Source organism: Dioscorea cayenensis, chromosome 10 (genome assembly GCF_009730915.1).
Source record: "Dioscorea cayenensis subsp. rotundata cultivar TDr96_F1 chromosome 10, TDr96_F1_v2_PseudoChromosome.rev07_lg8_w22 25.fasta, whole genome shotgun sequence".
Lineage (NCBI taxonomy): Eukaryota > Viridiplantae > Streptophyta > Magnoliopsida > Dioscoreales > Dioscoreaceae > Dioscorea > Dioscorea cayenensis.
Genome location: NC_052480.1, coordinates 11,397,589 through 11,417,250, shown reverse-complemented (window position 1 = coordinate 11,417,250; position 19,662 = coordinate 11,397,589).

Sequence of the window (19,662 nt, the reverse complement as noted above, 5' to 3'; positions counted from 1 at the left end):
GGGCTTTAGTTGCAGAGGCAACGGAGTGATGCGTTGAAGTGATTTTAGCACTTAGGGCTTAATTGTGACTAGGGACCTTCCACCTTGACTAAAGGGTTAGGTCTATATCTAGGAAGAGGATTTTTCACTTGGAATCCCTAGAACCCATTGCGATTCTATACTGAAAAGTGAGGTGTAGAGATTGTTTGATTTCTCCTCCGGGACATGTATAGAGTTAGGCATGGTTGACCTTAGATTTGGGACCATGTATTGAAGGATTTCCACGACTTGTTAATGCATTAGTTAGGAAGCATAATAGAGGGTTTTTGCACTTGAAATGATTGTCCTAGGCGGAACAATATCCGAGTACCCCATTTATATCGATTGCCTTACCTCCCTTTTACTTGTGCTCTCTTTCTTGTCTCTTTTACTTTTTGTTTACATTACATTTTTGTCACGCAAAAATCATTATTCATTAAGGAATGGAGATCTCGCGTGGTGCTTTTTCTCGCAAAAATTGTATAGCCCACACGGGATCGTGGAATTTCCACACCTCGTATACAGTACTGATGCACTCTTCGCAAGTTTATGGATCGTAACAAGTAATAAAGTGGTATCCCGTGAGGGGTATAGTTATCGAACCATAGGACTGGATTTCTGATAAGTGCTTGTGCGATATGAATGCGAAGTGTTTATTCCTTATGTTGAGCATTACTTTTCTCAGGTTTTTACACTAATATGTGTGTTTTTATGTTACTTCCGTGCAGGTAGGGTTGTGAGGCCAAGTATGAAGGAAAGAAGCCAATGTGGATTACAATGCACCGATTTTGGAGGAAATCTTGCTAAGGTTCAAACGCGAAGACATAGGTCGATGTGAGATGCTAGAGTGTGTGCCAACCTCCTCGTATTCGAGTTTGGCACATCCATTTGGAGGGGCAAAAAGGCAGTCACACTCGAGCATTCCAACTTATGCATATAGAACAAGAGCTCCACCAACTTACCGATCATTGAAGAAGCAAGTGATCCGCGACGTGAACGTGTGTCCGTTTGCGTTACTTCGATGAAAGTATGGATTCGGGAAGCTATTCAGGCAAGATACTGTAGAAAAGTACTGTAGCAACACTGTTCCTGTTCACAACCGGCCGAGAAAACAGGAGTTCGGAGAATCCACACGGGAGTGTGGAAATTGTCCACGCCCGTGTGGAAATTCCGCAATGGCGCGTGAAGCATCCACGCCGGTTTAGTCGCCCCGATTCCAGCCCTATTTAAAGCCGAATTAGCCCCGATTTTAGGATTCTTTTCTCCATCTTTTCCCCAACTTGAGAGTGGGCTTCGGCTAGGGTTTTGAGGGGTATTGGCCAAGGTTTTGGAGAGGTTCTACGGCTCTGACATCGTCATTCCTGAGGAAGAAGGTTGGTAGGGGAGCTTCCGTCGAGGCGTATCCTATACCGGATGAGGGAATCCTTGGACGACGAGTAGAGGACTTTCCACAAGACCATCGACACGACTATCGAGGGGGTTTCTTTATGGATTCATTGCTTTTACATTCTATTTCTTTGATTGTACTTAGCTCCATGGAGAGCTAAACCCCTAGTGGGTACTTGGGTATTTGTGAACCCTATTATGTATTTGTTTCTTTGAATCACTTTATTATGCTTTCAATAAATTGATGTTGATTGTGAGTTTCAACCTTGAATGCTTTTTTGTATGAACATTTCCCCTAGAGTGACACTAGGGTTGAGAGTTCTCGTTGGTAACCTTGTGAGTGAGTGACACACCACGAGCGTTAGACACAGCTAGGTTGTAGAGGGTTGAGAGGGTGAGTCGAGAGGTACAGGAGCGTCCCTTTTCCCTCCGACGTGATAGATTCTACCTCCATTCCTCGAGTTCTTTGCGGCCATAATAGAGTGAATGGTTTAAGGGATGAACTTCCGCTGGGGCTTAGTTGCGCGTGCAACGGAGTGAAGCATTGAGGTAATCTTAGTACCTAGGGCTTAATCGTGGTTAGGGACCTTCCACCTGGACCAAAGGGTTAGGTCTATAATTAGGAAGAGATTTATCACTTGGAATCCCTATAGCTCATTGCAATTCTATACGAGTGCGAGGTTGAGAGGTTATCTAATCTCTCCTCCTGGACATGTATAGAGTTAGGCATAGTTGACCTTATATTTGGGACTATGTAATTAAGGATTTCCACGACTCACCATTGCATTGATTAGGAAGCATAATAGAGGGTTCTTGCACTTGAAACAATTATCCTATTCGGAGCATTATCCGAGTATCCCATCTTTATCGATTGCCTTACCCCTTTTCTTTACTTTTGCTCTCTTACTTGTTGTTTTTATTGTTGAGAATTGAATCATTGTCACACTTATCATCATTGATCTTTCACATAGCTAAGAATCGAATTAAGTATTTTTATTCCCTATTCCCTGTGGATTCGATACCCGCTCACCCGGGATTCTTACTTTGACAAACCCGTGCACTTACGGGATATACGCAAGGGGATCTTATTAATTTCTAATACTAATTGCTCCTCTAATGTCTAGGAAATTGAGAATTGGTTGGTAGAATAAATCACTGAACATGAATAGGAAGATAAGGGTGAAATTATTAGGCAGACTAGGATTAAGTTTTCAACAAGAGAGCAATGTCCCTTGACAATTCCTATATGCTATAGTGTACCAACTTGCTTCTAATGTCTATCAGGTACATCCTAAGATCCTTGTAGGTGCTCTAAAGCAATGTTGCATCTACGACTATCAAATATGCCAAGTTTAGCAAGGGTAACTACGGGCTTCATACATGCCAAGTTTTGCAACTACATGAGGCAATCACAACTATGGTAATTTACACACATCAAGTTTTACACCAACAACTATGCGAATCAAGCACGCTAAGTTATACAAACACATGAATACACATAAGGATGCATTAGAACTCTGTATATATTAAAAAAAGTAGTTAAAGCACACTAACAAACATAGTTCAACATCCCGATGCACCATGGAATGGTTAGCGCGTCATGAATTCATACAATTGAGAAGAATGAATAAATGCATTAAGGTGAGAAATCATGACTTTCCCCTTTAACAAAATCTTCTTAGTTGAGCTTCAAAAGCTTCATGGATGAGTTAACTACACTTCTTTTATGCCTCCCACTTAACCTTGATCCCTTTAGACGATGCGGTGAAGCTTGATCATTATCCTTATTAGTGCTTTCCAAGTGGAGAAGAAAACCTTCAAACAAAAGATTAGAAGAAACCCTCGATCTAGGAGTTAAAAAGGGATTTTCGGGCTCAACAAGGTCTAGCATAGTCGTGCTTAGACTGTGCTCTTCTGTGGGACTTCTGAGTGAATCGGCTATGTATCTGCCAGAGAAAATCATAGGAAGAGCATGACTGTGCTCTGCTCGTGCTTCGCTTGAGCAACACCATGCAAGGAGCATCTAGTCGTGCTTCCTTTGAAAGCAGATGGTGCTTCAATCCAGAGAAAATCACAGGGGGAAGCATGATCGTGCTCCAACCGTGCTTGGCTTGGAAGCTGATAAGTGCTTGAGTAAAACATATTTCTTTGTATGTTTTACATGCATTGAGCATCAGTTTTATCATGCTGATAAGTGCTTATGTGATATGAATGCGAAGCATTCTTTCCTTATGTTGAGCATTACTTTTCTTGGGTTTTTACACTAATATGTGTGTTTTTATGTTACTTTTATGCAGGTAGGGTTGTGAGGCCGAGTATGAAGGAAATAGGCCAATGTGGATCACAATGCACCGATTTTGGAGGAAATCTTGCTAAGGTTCAAACGCGAAGACATAGGTCAATGTGAGATGCTAGAATGTGTGCCAACCTCCTTGTATTCGAGTTGGCACATCCATTTGGAGGGGAACAGAGGCAGTCACACTCGAGCATTCCGACTTATGCACATAGAACAAGAGTTCCACCAACGTGTACACCATTGAAGAAGCAAGTGATCCACGACGTGAACGTGTGCCCGTTTGCGTTACCTCGATGAAAGTATGGAATTGGGAAGCTATTCAGGTTGAATATTGTAGCAGAGCACTTTAGCAACATTGTAATATGTACTGTAGCAGCACTGTTCACAGCCGACCGAGAAACCAGAGAAACAGAGAATCCACACGGGCGTGTGGAAATTATCCACGCCCGTGTGGAAATTCCGCACGGGCGCGTGGAGCATCCACGCCCGTGGAGTCGCCCGATTCTAGCCATATTTAAAGCCGATTCAGCCCCGATTTTGGTATTCTTTTCTCCATCATTTCCCCATCTTGCGAGAGGGCTTCGGCTAGGGATTCGAGGTGTATTGGCCAGGTTTTTGGAGAGGTTCTATGGCTTCAACATCGTGTGTCATTTGGAAGAAGGTTATTGGGAGAGCTTTCGTCGGCACCGATCCGACGAGGTGTATCCTAGGCCGGACAAAGGATCCCTTGTGACGAGTAGAGGACTCTCCACAAGACCATCGACACGACCATTGAGGGGGTTTCTTTATGGATTCATTGCTTTTACATTCTATTTCTTTGATTGTACTTAGCTCCATAGAGAGCTAAACTCCTAGTGGGTACTCGGGTATTGTGAACCCAAGGATGTATTTGTTTCTTTGAACCTCTTTATTATGATTTCAATAAATTGATGTTTATTGTGAGTTCCAACCTTGAATGCTTGATTGTATGAACATTTCCCCTAGAGTGACACTAGGGTTGAGAGTTCTTGTTGGTAACCTTGTGAGTGAGTGACACACAACGAGCATTAGACAAAGCTAGGATGGAGAGGGTTGAGAGGGTGAGTCGAGAGGTACAAGAGCGTCCCCTTTCCCCTCCGGCGTGATAAATTTTACCTCCATTCCTCGAGTTCTTTGCGGCCATAATAGAGTGAATGGTCTAAGAGATGAACTTCCGCTGGGGCTTAGTTGCTCGTGCAACGGAGTAAAGCGTTGAGGTGATCATAGTATCTAGGGCTCTTGTGGTTAGAGACCTTCCACCTGGACCAATGGGTTAGGTCTATTATAAGGAAGAGATTTATCACTTGGAATCCCTAGAGCTCATTGCAACTCTATGCGAGTGCAAGGTGTTGAGATTGTTCGATTTCTCCTCCGGGACATGTATAGAGTTAGGCATAGTTGACCTTAGATTTGGGACTATGTAAATAAGGATTTCCACGACTCACCATTGCATTGATTAGGAAGCATAAAAGAGGGTTCTTGCACTTGAAACAATTATCCTAGGTAGAGCATTATCCGGGTACCCCATCTTTATCGATTGCCTTAGCCTCTTTTTTACTTTTGCTCTCTTTCTTGTTGCTTTTATTGTTGAGAATTGAATCATTATCACACTCCTTATCATTGATTTTTTTCACATAGCTAAGAATCAAATTAAGTGTTTTTTTACTACCTACTCCTTGTGGATTCCACCCCTGCTCATTCGGGATTAGTACTTGATAAACTCGTGCACTTGCGGGATATACGCAAGGGGATCTTGTCACATGCTTTATGTCTCATAAATTGTATTGGTGTTCCTTTGTGCAAATAGGGGTTATGAAGGCCTTGAGGGAAGAAAAATGAAAGCAAAGATAGGTTATGAAGGCACATTTTGAGAGTTTTTTTGTGCAACATAAGGATCAATACATAAGTGGAGCTTATATAATTGGGGGTGTGTGCCAACTTCCAAATGAATTCAAGTAAAATTATAAGTTGGAAGGGAACAAAGACAGCCACATTTCCATGTTTCTACTTGTGTGAAGACTTCAAGAAAATTCCCAATAATGATTATATGACGAGAAGGCTCATAGCCTACCATGTGGACCTGTGCCTGTTCATGTGGCGTCAAGAGAAGAGTGTTAGAGCATTGTTTTTGAGGATCACTGTAGCAAAGTATTGCAACAAAATGATACAACAGTATTCTAGCAAAAATACTATTTACATAATTGGGTCAAAATTCTACCTGGCAGGTGGAACTTGATTTGGGTTTGTCAAGGCACATGACAGGCATGAGCTAGTTATTATAAATAGACATTTTGACCTATTCTTGGGGGACTTTTTCACAGTGTTTGAGAGATAAAATGGCTAATATTTGGAGAGAAGGTCTTTGGTGAATTTGGGGGGTGGGGACGGGAGGGGCGTTATTCACCAACTTTGATAGATTCCTTCTTCATCATAGCATCAAAGAAGCCATCGGTGACCTAGCTTCGGAGAGAATTCCTTCAAGATGTTGAGCGACCCATCAAGGCCATCATCATGAATTTAAGGGGGGTTTATTCCATGGTTTTCATTGATTTTCATTGCATTATTTATTTTGTAATTTGGCCCATGAAGGGCTAAACCCTAGTAGGTATTTGGGCATGTAAACCCTAGGATCTTATTCTTGTATTGATTTACTTTGTGTTTTCTATTAAATCTAAGTTTAATTGAGTTTCAATCCTGCTTTCTTATTGATTGCTTGCCTTATTAATCTTGTGGTCGATTGGTTTGCATGAGTTATTTGCCTTGGTGAGAGAGAGGTTTTCATTAGGGTTAGAACTTCAAGATTGAATAGGGTTTAGAGGGTGAGTCATGAGATATTGGAGTGTCCCTTTTCAAATCTGATTAATACATCGTATCTCCATATTCCCTAGGCTCAATGCAACTATATTTGGTATGAGGAGTGAGATTGAGAGATTTCTTAGCTGGGGCCTTGTAGGGGTTAGGGATTTTTCACCTAGAAGTAGGGTTAGGTCTATCCTTAAAAATCGGATGTGCTCTGATAGGCTTTAACTTGGTGAAGAAAGAGGTCTAGATGATGGCATGATCTTCACAGCGTAGGATCTAGGTTGAGGGATAACTAGCTGCGAACAGTTGGGGATGGATGCGACCTATACGTTGGGGAGAGACAATCTGAAAGTTTAAGAACTCCGACCCGCTGTCCGAACAGTAGTAGAACCATAAACCAGATACTAATCCACACAAAACGCCCAGAAGCGTAGAGGATGAATTAGGAGAAAGCAAAAACTTTCCTCTCGCAAATCCGAAAGAACTCACAAGAACAATGGTAGTAAGACAACTCTTATTTCGTGAATAATAATCAAAGTTCTGTCTTTCAAAAGAGAAGATACAAGGCTATTTAAAGCTGACATAAACATGGGATACAAGAAAACTATCTTATTAAAATTAGCTAGGGAATCAATCTCAAAATTAAAAAAAAAAGAAAAATTGCTAGGAAAATAATATAAAAATAGGAAAATAAAATTGGATAGAAAACCAATCTAAATATAGGATTCTAGGTGATAAACCCTAAGGTCAACTGTGACTAACTCTACACTATGCCTAGGCGGAGAAATCAGACAATCTCAACACCTCACACTGTGTAAAGTTGCAAGACGCTCTAGGGATTCTAGGTGATAAAACCTATTTCTATATATAGACCTAACCTTTTGGTCAAGGAGAAAGGCCCTTAGTCACAACTAAGCCCCAGATACTAAGGATTACTTCAACGCTTCACTCTGTTGCTTGCGCAACTAAGCCCCATTGGTGTTCCTCTCTTAGTACTTCACTCTATTTTGACCGCAAAGAACTCTAGGAAATGGAGGTAGGATAAATCAAATCGGAGGGGAACGGGGACGCTCCGCTACCTCTCGACTCATCCTCTTGACCCTCTCCAATCTAGCTTTCTGTAACCCTCATGGTGTGTCACTCACTCACAAGGATTACCAATGTGAACTCTCAACCCTAGTGTCACTCTAAGGGAGAAATCATTCAATATTGGAACTCTATTAAAACATCAATTAAGGAAAGCATAATAAAAGGTTAATGAAACAAACACATCCTAGGGTTCACAAATCGAAGTACCCACTAGAGGGTTTAGCTCTCCATGGAGCAAGATACAATCAATAATACAATCGAAAGTAAAAACATGAAATTCATAGAGAAACCGCCTCGGTATTCATGTCGATGGTCTTGTGGAGTAGCCTCGTCCTCTTCAAAGGTCTCCTTGTCAAACCTAGGGCACACCTCGCCGGATTGGTGTCGACAAAAGCTCCCCCAATAACTATCTTCCAAGAGAAATGCGGTGTCGAAGCAGTAGAACCATTCCAAAAACCTTACCAATACCTCTCCAAACCCTAGCCACAGGCCTCTCAAAAGATGGAGAAAAGATGGAAAGAAGGATGCTGAAATCGGGCTGAATTGCGGTTTTTAAATAGGCTAGAATCGGGCATCCACACGGCCCTATAGATTTTTCAACACGCCTCGTGGAAATTCCACACGAGCTTGTGGATTCTCTAGAATTCTGATTTTTCTGCAGTGTGAACGATGAATTAGTATAGTAAATCGCTACGGTGATTTGCTCACGATACCTCCTACGATGAGTCCTCTAAAAACACTCCCGAATCCACACTTTTCATCTAAGCAACATAAATGGGCACACGTCTATGCCGTAGATCGGGTTGCATCTTCAACTAAAAGCCCATTAGACGACGATCTTGCTAGCATTGCACAAGTCGGGACACTCGAATGTGACTGTCCTTGTGCCCCTCCAAACTTTGTATTTGATTGACAATAATGGAGGTTGGCTCACACTCTTGTGTCTTAGATCATAACTTGTGTCTTCGCATTTGTTCACTCCAAGATCTCATCAACAAAGTGAATTTACAATCTACTTTTTCTTCTTTCTTTCATTCCTTGTCTCCACAACCCTATATGCACAAAAGTAATGGAAATACACATTTATTAGCAATAAAACTTGATAAAAGTAATGCTCATCGTAAGAAAAAAATACTTTGTATTCTAATACATAAGCACTTATCAGAGACCTCAAGGAAGCTTGCCTAGTAACACCGAGACTAATCCGATAGAACATGTGAAGGAGATCACTTTGAAAAATGGTCGTGAGGTTAAGGGTAGGCTTTCGATTGAGAAGAGGAATGTTGAAGTACCCGAGGTCGTGGGGGTTGAGGAGAGAGCCAATGAGAAGGAGGTGGTATCCCCACCTTACAAGCCAAGAATCCCTTATCCTTCAAGATTGAAGAATGACCAAAATGATGAGAATTACAAGAAGTTCTTAGGTCTATTCAAGCAGTTGCACATCAATATCTCATTTGTGGAGGCATTGTCTCAAATGCCTCGGCATGCAAAGTTTCTCAAGGACCTTTTGACCAACAAGAGGAAGATGGAGGAGGGTGCATCTGTGATTTTAGATGCTTCATGTTCAGCGGTGTTGCAAAAGAATATGCCGAACAAGAAGAAGGACCCCTAAAGCTTCATCATCCTATGCAACATTGGTAATTTGGGTGAAGACAAGGCATTAGCGGATTTTGGCGCTAGCATCAATGTCATGCCTTATACATTCTTCCAAAAGCTAGGCTTGGGAGAGCCTAGGCCCACTCGGATGATATTATAATTGGCGGACCGAATGGTGAGACATCCGAGGAGCATCATCGAAGACGTACTTATGAAGGTTGACAAGTACATATTTCCTGTGGACTTTGTAGTGTTGGATCTTGATGAGGATGTTGATGTTCCTTTGATACTTGGGAGGCCATTCTTGCACACTTCCAAGGCTCTCGTTGACATGGACGGCGAGGAGTTGACTTTACGAGTTGTGGATGACTTGCTTACATATCGGCTTGCCGAAGCCATGAGACATTCTCTTGACTTTGATGATACTCTTTGCTTTTTTGATACTATTGATAAACTAATAGATGAATATGTGAAGGAAATGATGTGTCCGGACCCGTACGAGGGGGTGCTAGATCAAGAGGTGCAGAATGTAGAAGTTATGATGCTTGGTCTAGAGGACAAGGTGCAACCTACCCCGGGGACCATGAAGAAGATGATCTGAAAGATGAAGCGTGCAAGAAGACGTCACAAGAAATGCCCCAAAGCTAATTGGGAGGTGTAAGAACGGAGTAAGGGTGACGAACCCTTATGCAGTAACAAACTCGATAACTTCTCCTCTACCTTCAAAAAGATTATGTTCATCATGCTTTCGTGTCATGGGTAAGAGGGAAACCTTCATTTATGAGACCCCGTGAGATAAAGGTCGCATGCGTCAAGCTTAGTGACGTTAAACAAAGCGCTTCTTGGGAGGCAAACCCAAGTCTTTATTGTTTTTTCTAGGTTTTTAGTTTAGTACTTGCATGAATAAGTGCTTGAGTGTTGGTGTCTTGATTTTTTTACATGCTATCACCGTGTTTTTTTCTTGTGGATCATTGGTGTTTTTGTGTGCTTAATTGTATTTTGGTGAAGTTTCTTGGTCGTTTGAGTGCATTTTTTTCATGATTCTCCGGTCAATTTTTGCATAGTGTAGACAGGGCTCGAGTATGTATAAATGTGGAAAAAAATTTTTCTTGATGTCGTGAATTTTTTTCTAAGTTATCTAGAAAAGACACACGGTCGTATGGAAATTCCACAACGGCGTGTGTCTCCGCTCGAAGCTCATCCCGAGAGGACACAGGGTGTACGCTTTACCACTCGTGAATGACCTTGTGACGGTCACACGCGGTGGGTAATTTCCACACGGGCGTATGTTTCTCTGCGAGACTTAGAGCTCCATCCCGAGAAAAACACAAGGGCGTGTCTGCCCCTATGGATGACCTTGTGAGATACACACGGGTATGGGTAATTTCTACACGACCGTGTGAGTCTCTGTAGAGAAGTTCTCCTCCATCCGGAGAAAACACAGGGGCATGTGGGTGATAACGCCCTTGCGTATGTCCCACAAGTGCACGGGTTTTGTCGAGTATAAAAATCCTAGGTGAGTGGGTATCGTATCCACAGGGAGTAGGGAATAAAAATACTTAAATTGTTTCTTAACCAAGTAAAGATGAATAATAATCGTGTTGACAAGATGTAATGTATACAAGAATAAGAGAGACAAGAAAGAGAACTATAAGTAGGTGAGAGATAAGGCAATCGATATAAATGGGGTACTTTCGGGATATTGTTCCACCTAGGACAATCGTTTCAAGTGAAAAATCCTCTATTATGCTTCCTAACTACTGATTTAATGAGTCGTAGAGGTCCTTCAATACACGATCCCAAATCTAAGGTCAACCGTGCCTAACTCTATACGATGTCCCTGGAGGAGAAATTGGACAATCTCAAAACCTCGCTCTTGTATAGAATTACAATGAGTTCTAGGGATTTCAAGTGATAAACCCTCTTCCTAGAAGTAGACCTAACCCTTTGGTCTAGGTAGAAGGTCCCTAATCACAATTAAGCCCTAGGTGCTAAAATCACTTCAATGCTTCACTCCATTGCCTCTGCAACTAAGCCCCAGCGGAAGGTCATCCCTTAGCCTGTTCACTCTACTATGACCGCAAAGAACTCGAGGAAATAGAGGTAGGATAAATCACACCAGAGGGGATAGGGGACTCTCCGCTACATCTTGACTCACCCTCTCAACCCTCTCCAATCTAGCGTTGTCTAACTCTTATGGTGTGTCACTCACTCACAAGGGTTACCAATAAGAACTCTCAACCCCAATGTCACTCTAGAGGAGTATTCATTCAATCAAGCATTCAAGATTGGAACTCAAATAAACCATCAATTAATGAAAGCATAATAAAAGGTTCAATGAAACAAATACATCCTAAGGTTCACAAATCCAAGTACTAGGGGGTTTAGCTCTCCATGGAGCTAGTTACAATCAAACCATTGTGCCAGGTTGAATACACGGATGTGATTGCCTTTGTGCCCCTCCAAACCATTGTGCCAGGTTGAATACACGGAGATTGGCACACATTCTCACATCTTGAACCCGACTTATGTCTTCACATTTGATCCTTCTCAAGATTTCCTCCAAATAGTGTGTTCACGATCTACATTGGCTTCTTTCTTTAATATTCGGTTTCACAACCCTATACTCATGAAAGTAACACAAATGCACAAGTATTAGCGCTAAAACCTGATAAAAGTAATGCTCATCATATGGAAAGAACACTCGCATTTTTTTATCACACAAGCACTTATTAGTAGGCGCCCCTGTGAGTGGCCCTTGTGAAGATCCACGGCCGTGTGGAATTTCCACATAGGCGTGTGAAACACTTAGAAAAATTTCTCGGATGGACAGAGAAGCAACAGGGGCATGTGGGTGCCCTTGTGGGTCGGGCACACGGGCATGGGGAATTTCTACACGCCTGTGTGGATGCGTCTCGGAGGTAAAAGTGTGCTATCCCGAGAGCACAAAGGGGCATGTGTCCCGCCTCGTGAAGCTCCCCCTATGGAGTCATACGGTCGTGGGTAATTTCCACACGCCCGCGTGTGGATGCATGAGAACTCAAAAAGGCGCGATTTATCTTTATAAATCTCTCATGCCTTTCCATCTTTTTCACTCCCCAAATACTTAGAGAACGTATCGATTCACTCTCCCGACTTCGCACCGTCGATTTAGTGGGGTTTCAGTTGGGTTTTCCGGCCGTTCTCACGATTTTCATTCCTATCTCGTCGGTAAACCTTTTTCCTCTTTCTCTTTGCCAAATCTTGATTTCTTTTGTTTAAATCGGTGAATGTTGCTTCGTTTACATGTTAAATGGTTGGTGCATGCTTTTTAGAGTGGTATTCAACAAATTTTTAGATGTATTTTTGAGGATTCTCGCATAGAGGCCGTGCGGCTTTCACGGCCCGTGGATCTACACGGGCATTATCAATCGCTGCAATTTGTGGACTCCTTTTTTTCTCACCCGGCCTTTAGTTAGGGTTAGACCGATTAAAATAAATGGATCACAAATCAAATTTAATTTTTATGACTTCAAGAGATTATTGGTTCGTGACTTCCATTAGGGGCCGGTCCTTAATGTTAATTACCCTGGACATTGTCGCGGGAACCTCCGATTAAGAAATAAGTGTGAAAAACGAAATAATTTGTCACAATTAATTTCATTCATTTCAATAAATATGAATTCATAGATTTCATTGACAATACAAGAAATTTGAAATCATCTTGACTTATGAACTTTTGCCCGAACTTGTGTCTTGGACATTTTTGCATTTTGATTTGATTTGTATTTCAAGTTCCGGATCTTCTATGTTGATGAATCATAAACTTGATTTTTGAATTTTTCATAAGCTTCGGCTTTTTATGCTTGTGAAACTTTCTTCAAGTCTTGACTTATGAAACTCTTCGGTCTTTGACTTTATGATGTCTTAACACTGCCAGAGTTCAATTGTCGATTTATATGGATTTCAAGTCTTGACTCTCTTCATATTTTGAATCTTGACTTGGATGCTTTGGTTTTGATTTTTGTTTTATTATATATATACATGACACTGCAAATGCCTCATCATTGCTTTGCATGCCCTCGTTGTTGTCTTAGATGTCTCAATGCCACCGCTTTCTCGAGATAAGTATTTTTATTGCCTTGGGATGGGTACATATATATTGGGACATTCATATATATATATATATATTTATGTATTCATCATGTTTATATTTTTGTACATGGTGGGGCCCATTTTTGTTTTATTTATTTATTTTTATTTTTTTTATGCTTCTTCAAACCTGCATGCTTCTCTAGGTATCTCTTTTCAGGGTGGGCCCATGCCCTTTCGGATTATTTTTTTCATATCATGAGCATGCATGCGGACTATAACATGGTCCTGATTTATTTATTTATTTTTATCTCACAGAACACATTGCATGCATTCTGATATCATATATATAATTATATATATATATATATATATATATATTGTCACACTAAATAGACTAGGCTCGGTTTTTATATATATATATTTTTGTCACATGATGACATAAAAATAATCCATGAGAACTCGAAGACCCGGAGTCAAGTTACATCTGCCCTACAAATTCTAGATACTAGATCAACAAGCTAAATTATCATCTTTTTGCTTGCCATGTTTAAATGTAAAATAGCACACGTACAACCACATGCTTCAAGCCACAACGACTTTTTCTCAATTCTCCACTTTCCATTAAAACAATGTTTCTCTCCATGTCCTTTAGCTCTTATTATTATTATTATTATTATTATTATTATTATTATTATTATTATTATTATTTTTGCATGAAAGTTGATCCCAAAACCGTGCATGAGCCACATAAATATTATATATATATATAGGAGTCCCACCATTAAAATATGCATGTGGAAATGAGTAAATGATGAGTATGGAATTTCCATTCACTTCATAAGAACATATATATATATATATATTACAAAATATATGCCATGCAGGTTCCTTGGAAGAAAGGCTTTTAAGCTCATCAGACCTTAAATTAAATATATCTATTCTCCTTTGCTTTGGTGGGATTACATCATAAGCTATTGCTATAATCATCATTTGTATGTATGCAAACAGTAAGCACCGTCTGAAGATGACCTTGCTACTTGGTGGTTGTGTTCTTAGCTATATTAATATCCATTTAAAAGCCATTTTGTATTTGATTGTGTTTGGCTGAGAGCAATGTGCTATTGGCAAGGCCTTTCATTCAACAATAACGCTTCAAGATCTTCCCTGTATCGCTCCAATTCCTTCAAGTCTTTAGTTGCTTGCTCCCTTGAAATCGCCTTATGTTAACGTACACACTTTAGGAAACCAATGCATAATATGCCTGATATGACAATAGGTCAAACCACAAGCCATAAACAAGTAGCTCGCAATCTTCTGCAGCAGTACTAGATCATTCCTTTCGCCAACTTTAAGGAAAACTAGTTCACGCACAGTAATATTTACTTGTAGATGATGAAGTCCATTGCCCGTACTTTCATCCTTCATAACATCTTGGTCTTTCAAACTTGTTTCTTGGATTCATGCAGGGGCTCCTCCACCTTTAGGTTTTTGCACAATTAACACCTGTTCAAAAAGCTCATCTAGCACAATGAGCACCTCTGCTCGAATGAGCTCCTTATTGTCCGAGTACATGGAGTGCATACAATGTGGTAGAACAAAATGAGTGCCATCATTTAAACACTTTGTCCTCTGAATTACTCATGCTGGACGAGGTGCTTCATTCCTCCTGTCTTGAGTATAGCCTTGGAATGATCATAGTGGGGATAGTTCTCGAAAGTGCAGGGAACTTAGTCAGCACCACCGTTGTCTCTTTGATCATCACCTCTTCTCTGTCATCCAGGAAATCCATCAAGGGCTTGTTATCCTTGAATATTCGTGATAGGTATCCGAGTGCTTTGTTACCGGGATTGTGAGCTTGAGTGCGGATCGGCAACACACCCTTTTACATCGGTTTTTTAGCGGGACGACCAAGCAAAGAAAGGCTTTTTGATTTGATGATGCTCTTGGAGATGGGGAGGTTGTCTTGGATTGGACCGTGTACTTGCTGTACTTTTATAGGTCACAATGTTTGAGGGCATCCTTCATCTTGAAATCACAAGTGCAGAGAAAATTCAGAGGATGGTATCGCTCTTCTCGTTGATGCCAAGTGGAGAAATATTTCATATAAGTACGGCTTCATGTGGCAACGCTGGGGTATCCTCCCTTGCTGCGTGGGGCGGTGGCTTCTTAGGCTCTTCCATCTTCACTATCTCTTCATGCGTTGACTCCTTCGTCTTCACAACTTCTAGTTTTCAATCTCCTTCGTCTTCATGGATCCTCGTCAGGGGCACAGCAGTAAGCAATGGGAAACGATATTAGCATCGACCAAGTCAGTGATGGCGCCAGCGTTTTCAATATACATATATATACTTCTTTGGTGATATGACTAACTTCTTCTTCTTTTTCTTCTTCTTCTTCTTTCTTTTTCGTCTTCTTTTTCTTGAATCTTCTCTTTCTTCTTTTTCTTGCTAATTCTTCTTTTCTTCTCCTTCGTCTTCCTTCTCTTCATTCTTCTTTTTGCCGCCTCTTTTTCTATAATCTTCTTTTTCTTGATGGAGAATCAGTCGTTTGCTTTTGCTACGACGCCACTGCGGTGGTAGCGATGGCAACTAGACGATGGCGGTGACAAATAGCGGAAGCTGTAGTAGGCAACCTCTTCCTCTTTCTTTACTGGTTACCTTCTCTCGCCCTCGTTCCTTCTCTTCTCCATCTTTTGATCTGCGAGCTTCTTCTTCCGCCGTTCTTCTTCTCCCAAGGCCATCTCCTGTTTTTCCTTTATCATCTCAGCATCCACTTCGATGAGAGAAAACCCGAGTCCCTCCTCGAATCCCCCCTTCTTCTCTCCCTCGTCTTCTTTTAAATCATGCAACTGCCCTCGTCGTAGACGATCGTGCTGGCGGTTGTTCAAACCGTGAAGCCGATGTGGATGGCGACCATCCCACGTTCTTTTTTTTTCTTTTATTTATTATTATTATTATTTTATTATCTTATATATATATATATATCTATGTCTGATTTGATTTTGATTGATTTTTTATATATATTGTAATTTTTAATTGAATTTTGTTTATTTAAATTATTTTATATTATCTGATTTACTTCGATTTATTTATTTATTTATTTGTTTTTATTTTTATTATAAATTATATATATTATCCGATTTTTACTTAATTAATTCGATTTAATTTAATTTATTTTTTTATTTTTATTATATTATATATATATATATATTTATCAAATTTTATTTATTTAATTTATATTATCTAATTTCATTTTGATTATTATTTGATTATATATTATATATATTTTTTATCGATTTTTATTTTATTTTTTTAATTATATATATATGTTTGCCTTGGTTTACTTTTATTTTTTTAATTTATTTTATTATATATACGATTTGATTTGATTTGATTTATTTTTATTTTTATCTTTTATCTTATATGATTATTTTTATCTTATTTAGTTTTTTATGTTGATTTATATTTTATTTTTATTTTATTATATATATATTTGCCCTCGTGATTTGTATTCATGATTGATCTTGGTATTGTGGTCGCCTCAAGATCGGTGTTATATCTTGGCCTTGAACTTTGGATCACCCTCGAGATCGGTGCTCTTAGGCGATTCGGATATTTGAATATTTTTTTAGATCGCCTCGAGATCTGTGCTCTTGAATATTTTTTGGATCGCCTCGAGATCTGTGCTCTCAACAGATCTTGATTTTTGAGTATTTTGGATCGCCTCGAGATCTATGCTCTCGACTGATCTTGGGGTTTGGATATTTAAGATCGCCTTGAAATATGTTTTCTACGGTGATCTTGATTTTTGACTATTTTTAGATTGCCTTGAGATTTGTGCTCTCGCTAATCTTAATATTTGGATATTTTTGTATATTTTGGATAGGTGATCCGGAGATTTGAATATATATATATATATATTTAGATCGTCTCGAGATCTGTGCTCTCGACTAATCTTGGGATTTTGACTATTTTAGATTGCCTCGAGATCCGTGCTCTCGACTAATTTGAATATTTGGATATTTTTGTATATTTTGGATCGCTTCGAGATCGGTGCTCTAGCTGATCTGGAGATTTGAATATTTTTAGATCATCTCGAGATCTGTGCTCTCGACTGATCTTCGGATTTTGATTATTTTAGATTGCCTTGAGATCTATGCTTTTCACTAATCTTAATATTTGGATATTTTTGTATATTTTTGGATCGCTTGAGATCGGTGCTCTAGCTGATCTGAAAATTTGAATATTTTTAGATCATCTCGAGTTCGTGCTCTCGGTCGATCTTGGGATTTTTGACTATTTTTAGATTGCCTCGAGGTCGCATGCCTCTCGCTAATCTTGATATTTGAGTATTTTTGGATCCCCTTGAGATCTGTGCTCTAGGTTGATCTTTGGATTTTTAATATTTAGATCGCCTCAAGATTTGTATTCTTTGGTGATCTTGAATATATCCAAATATTATAAAATTTATTTATCTTATCCACATGTTGTCCTAATTTGATTATGATTGGGTCACATGTGGTTTTAAAATTTTAATTTGATTTGAATTAGGATATGCAAACTTTTTTTTATATAAACAAATGCCCCCTTCATACTTCTCTCACGAATAATTTTAGTGAGATTAAGTGAGAGAAGTAGGAACTCTAGATCTTTTGTGTTATCATGGCCGACAATTTGCAAAAGGAGCCTTTTTGGGATATTGACCAAAGTTGCGATGAATCCCCACATGGTCAAATTTTTACTCGGCATCACCCTACTTTTGGTGTGGGATCTGAGCCAGTCATTAATTATGAGGGAGAAGAGTATTCGGAGTGGGTGAAGCGTCCTGCGGCCCGTTCAGCCACTGCAAGGCTTACTCCACACCGTTGCTATGAGGATAGCAGAATTGATGCAATTTACTTAAAGCCAGAAGGGAGCGCACAAAATTCGAATGTTTTCCAACCTCTTGGATATAAAATCATCAATCACCATCTAGGGTGGAAGGGTAAAAATCCCATCAGAAGTGAGTTGATTGATTCTCAAGATTACGCTAATTGGGCCAAAGATATTATTAATGATTATCGCAATGAGTTATCTCATGGAGGGATAGTGGGAGGGATTGTATCTTCAATTGGTCATTATGATATAGATCTTAATTTCTATAAATCACTAGTAGAATTGTGGTGTCCAGAAACCAACACTTTTCACTTCCTCCACGGAGAGGTAGGAATCTCTTTGTGGGATATCAAGCAGCTTGGAGGATTTCCTATTTGTGGGGATATGTATGATGAATTCCTCCCCACTAATGACATACTTCGCAGAGAGGAATTTCTGACTTTTCTATTTTGCGAAATCTTTTCGACATCTATCAATGGCTTGCCAAGCAAGATTTTTCTCGACACGACAAAAGGCGTGTCGTTTTGATAATGGATAAGCTTTTTAGAAAGAGAACATAGTTTGAGTCAAAAGTCTGATCCTCCTCCAAAACCTTCTCAATATGCTGACTTAGCGGCTTTCGTAACTCTTTGGATTTGTTGTTTCATCATGCCAAGGGGACGTAATATGATTAGGCCAACAGTTTTCATGATGGCTTCTGATGTGGTGTATGGGAAGAAGATTGCTTTTGCTTCCGCAGTATTAGCACGCATATATGTGGGGTTGAATGCCATGGTTAATATTAAGAAAGGTCCTGGATATTCCACCATAATTTTTCCTTCTCACTTTCTATATGCATGGGCCGGATGTCATTTCCCTAGAATATATCTTCGAAGGAGGATTCATGCTGACACACTTACTATCCCAGGACTTTCGAAGATACCAAAAATGTTATATTATATGAATACCTCTCCAACCCCGTTTGATTGTCCATTGAATGTGAGAAGATTTATAAGACATGAAGGAAATTTTATATGCCGTACGTTTCCATTTCCATAACACAATGGTGAGAGAATATGAGACTCTAGGTATTCTTCAGGGCCAGAAGCTATAGACTCTTCTACCATGGAGTATGTGATTTGTCTTCGTTATGGAGTTCTTCCATTGCGTTGTGCTTGGGATACTTATGCAGAACCTTACAATCCTCATCGATTTGGGCGTCAATTTGGTTACGACCAATATTTTCCAAGATATGTTAATATCCCTAGAAAGCCTCCCTCCCTTGGGATTCTTGCGGGCTACTGGTTTCATTTCTCTCGCCAAGGGACTTCGAATTTATTTTATATTCCTGAGCATGACAGGAGTGGTAAACTTTTCTTGATCTATGGACAGAAGTGGTTCAAGGATGTCGAAGACTTTTTCAATCAAAGCATTACATTCTTAATTCAAGGAGAGCCTACCACAAGTAAAGAGCGAGGTCAGTCATCAAGAAGACCACAATTCGTCGATGAGGGTATTTTCATTAGTCTT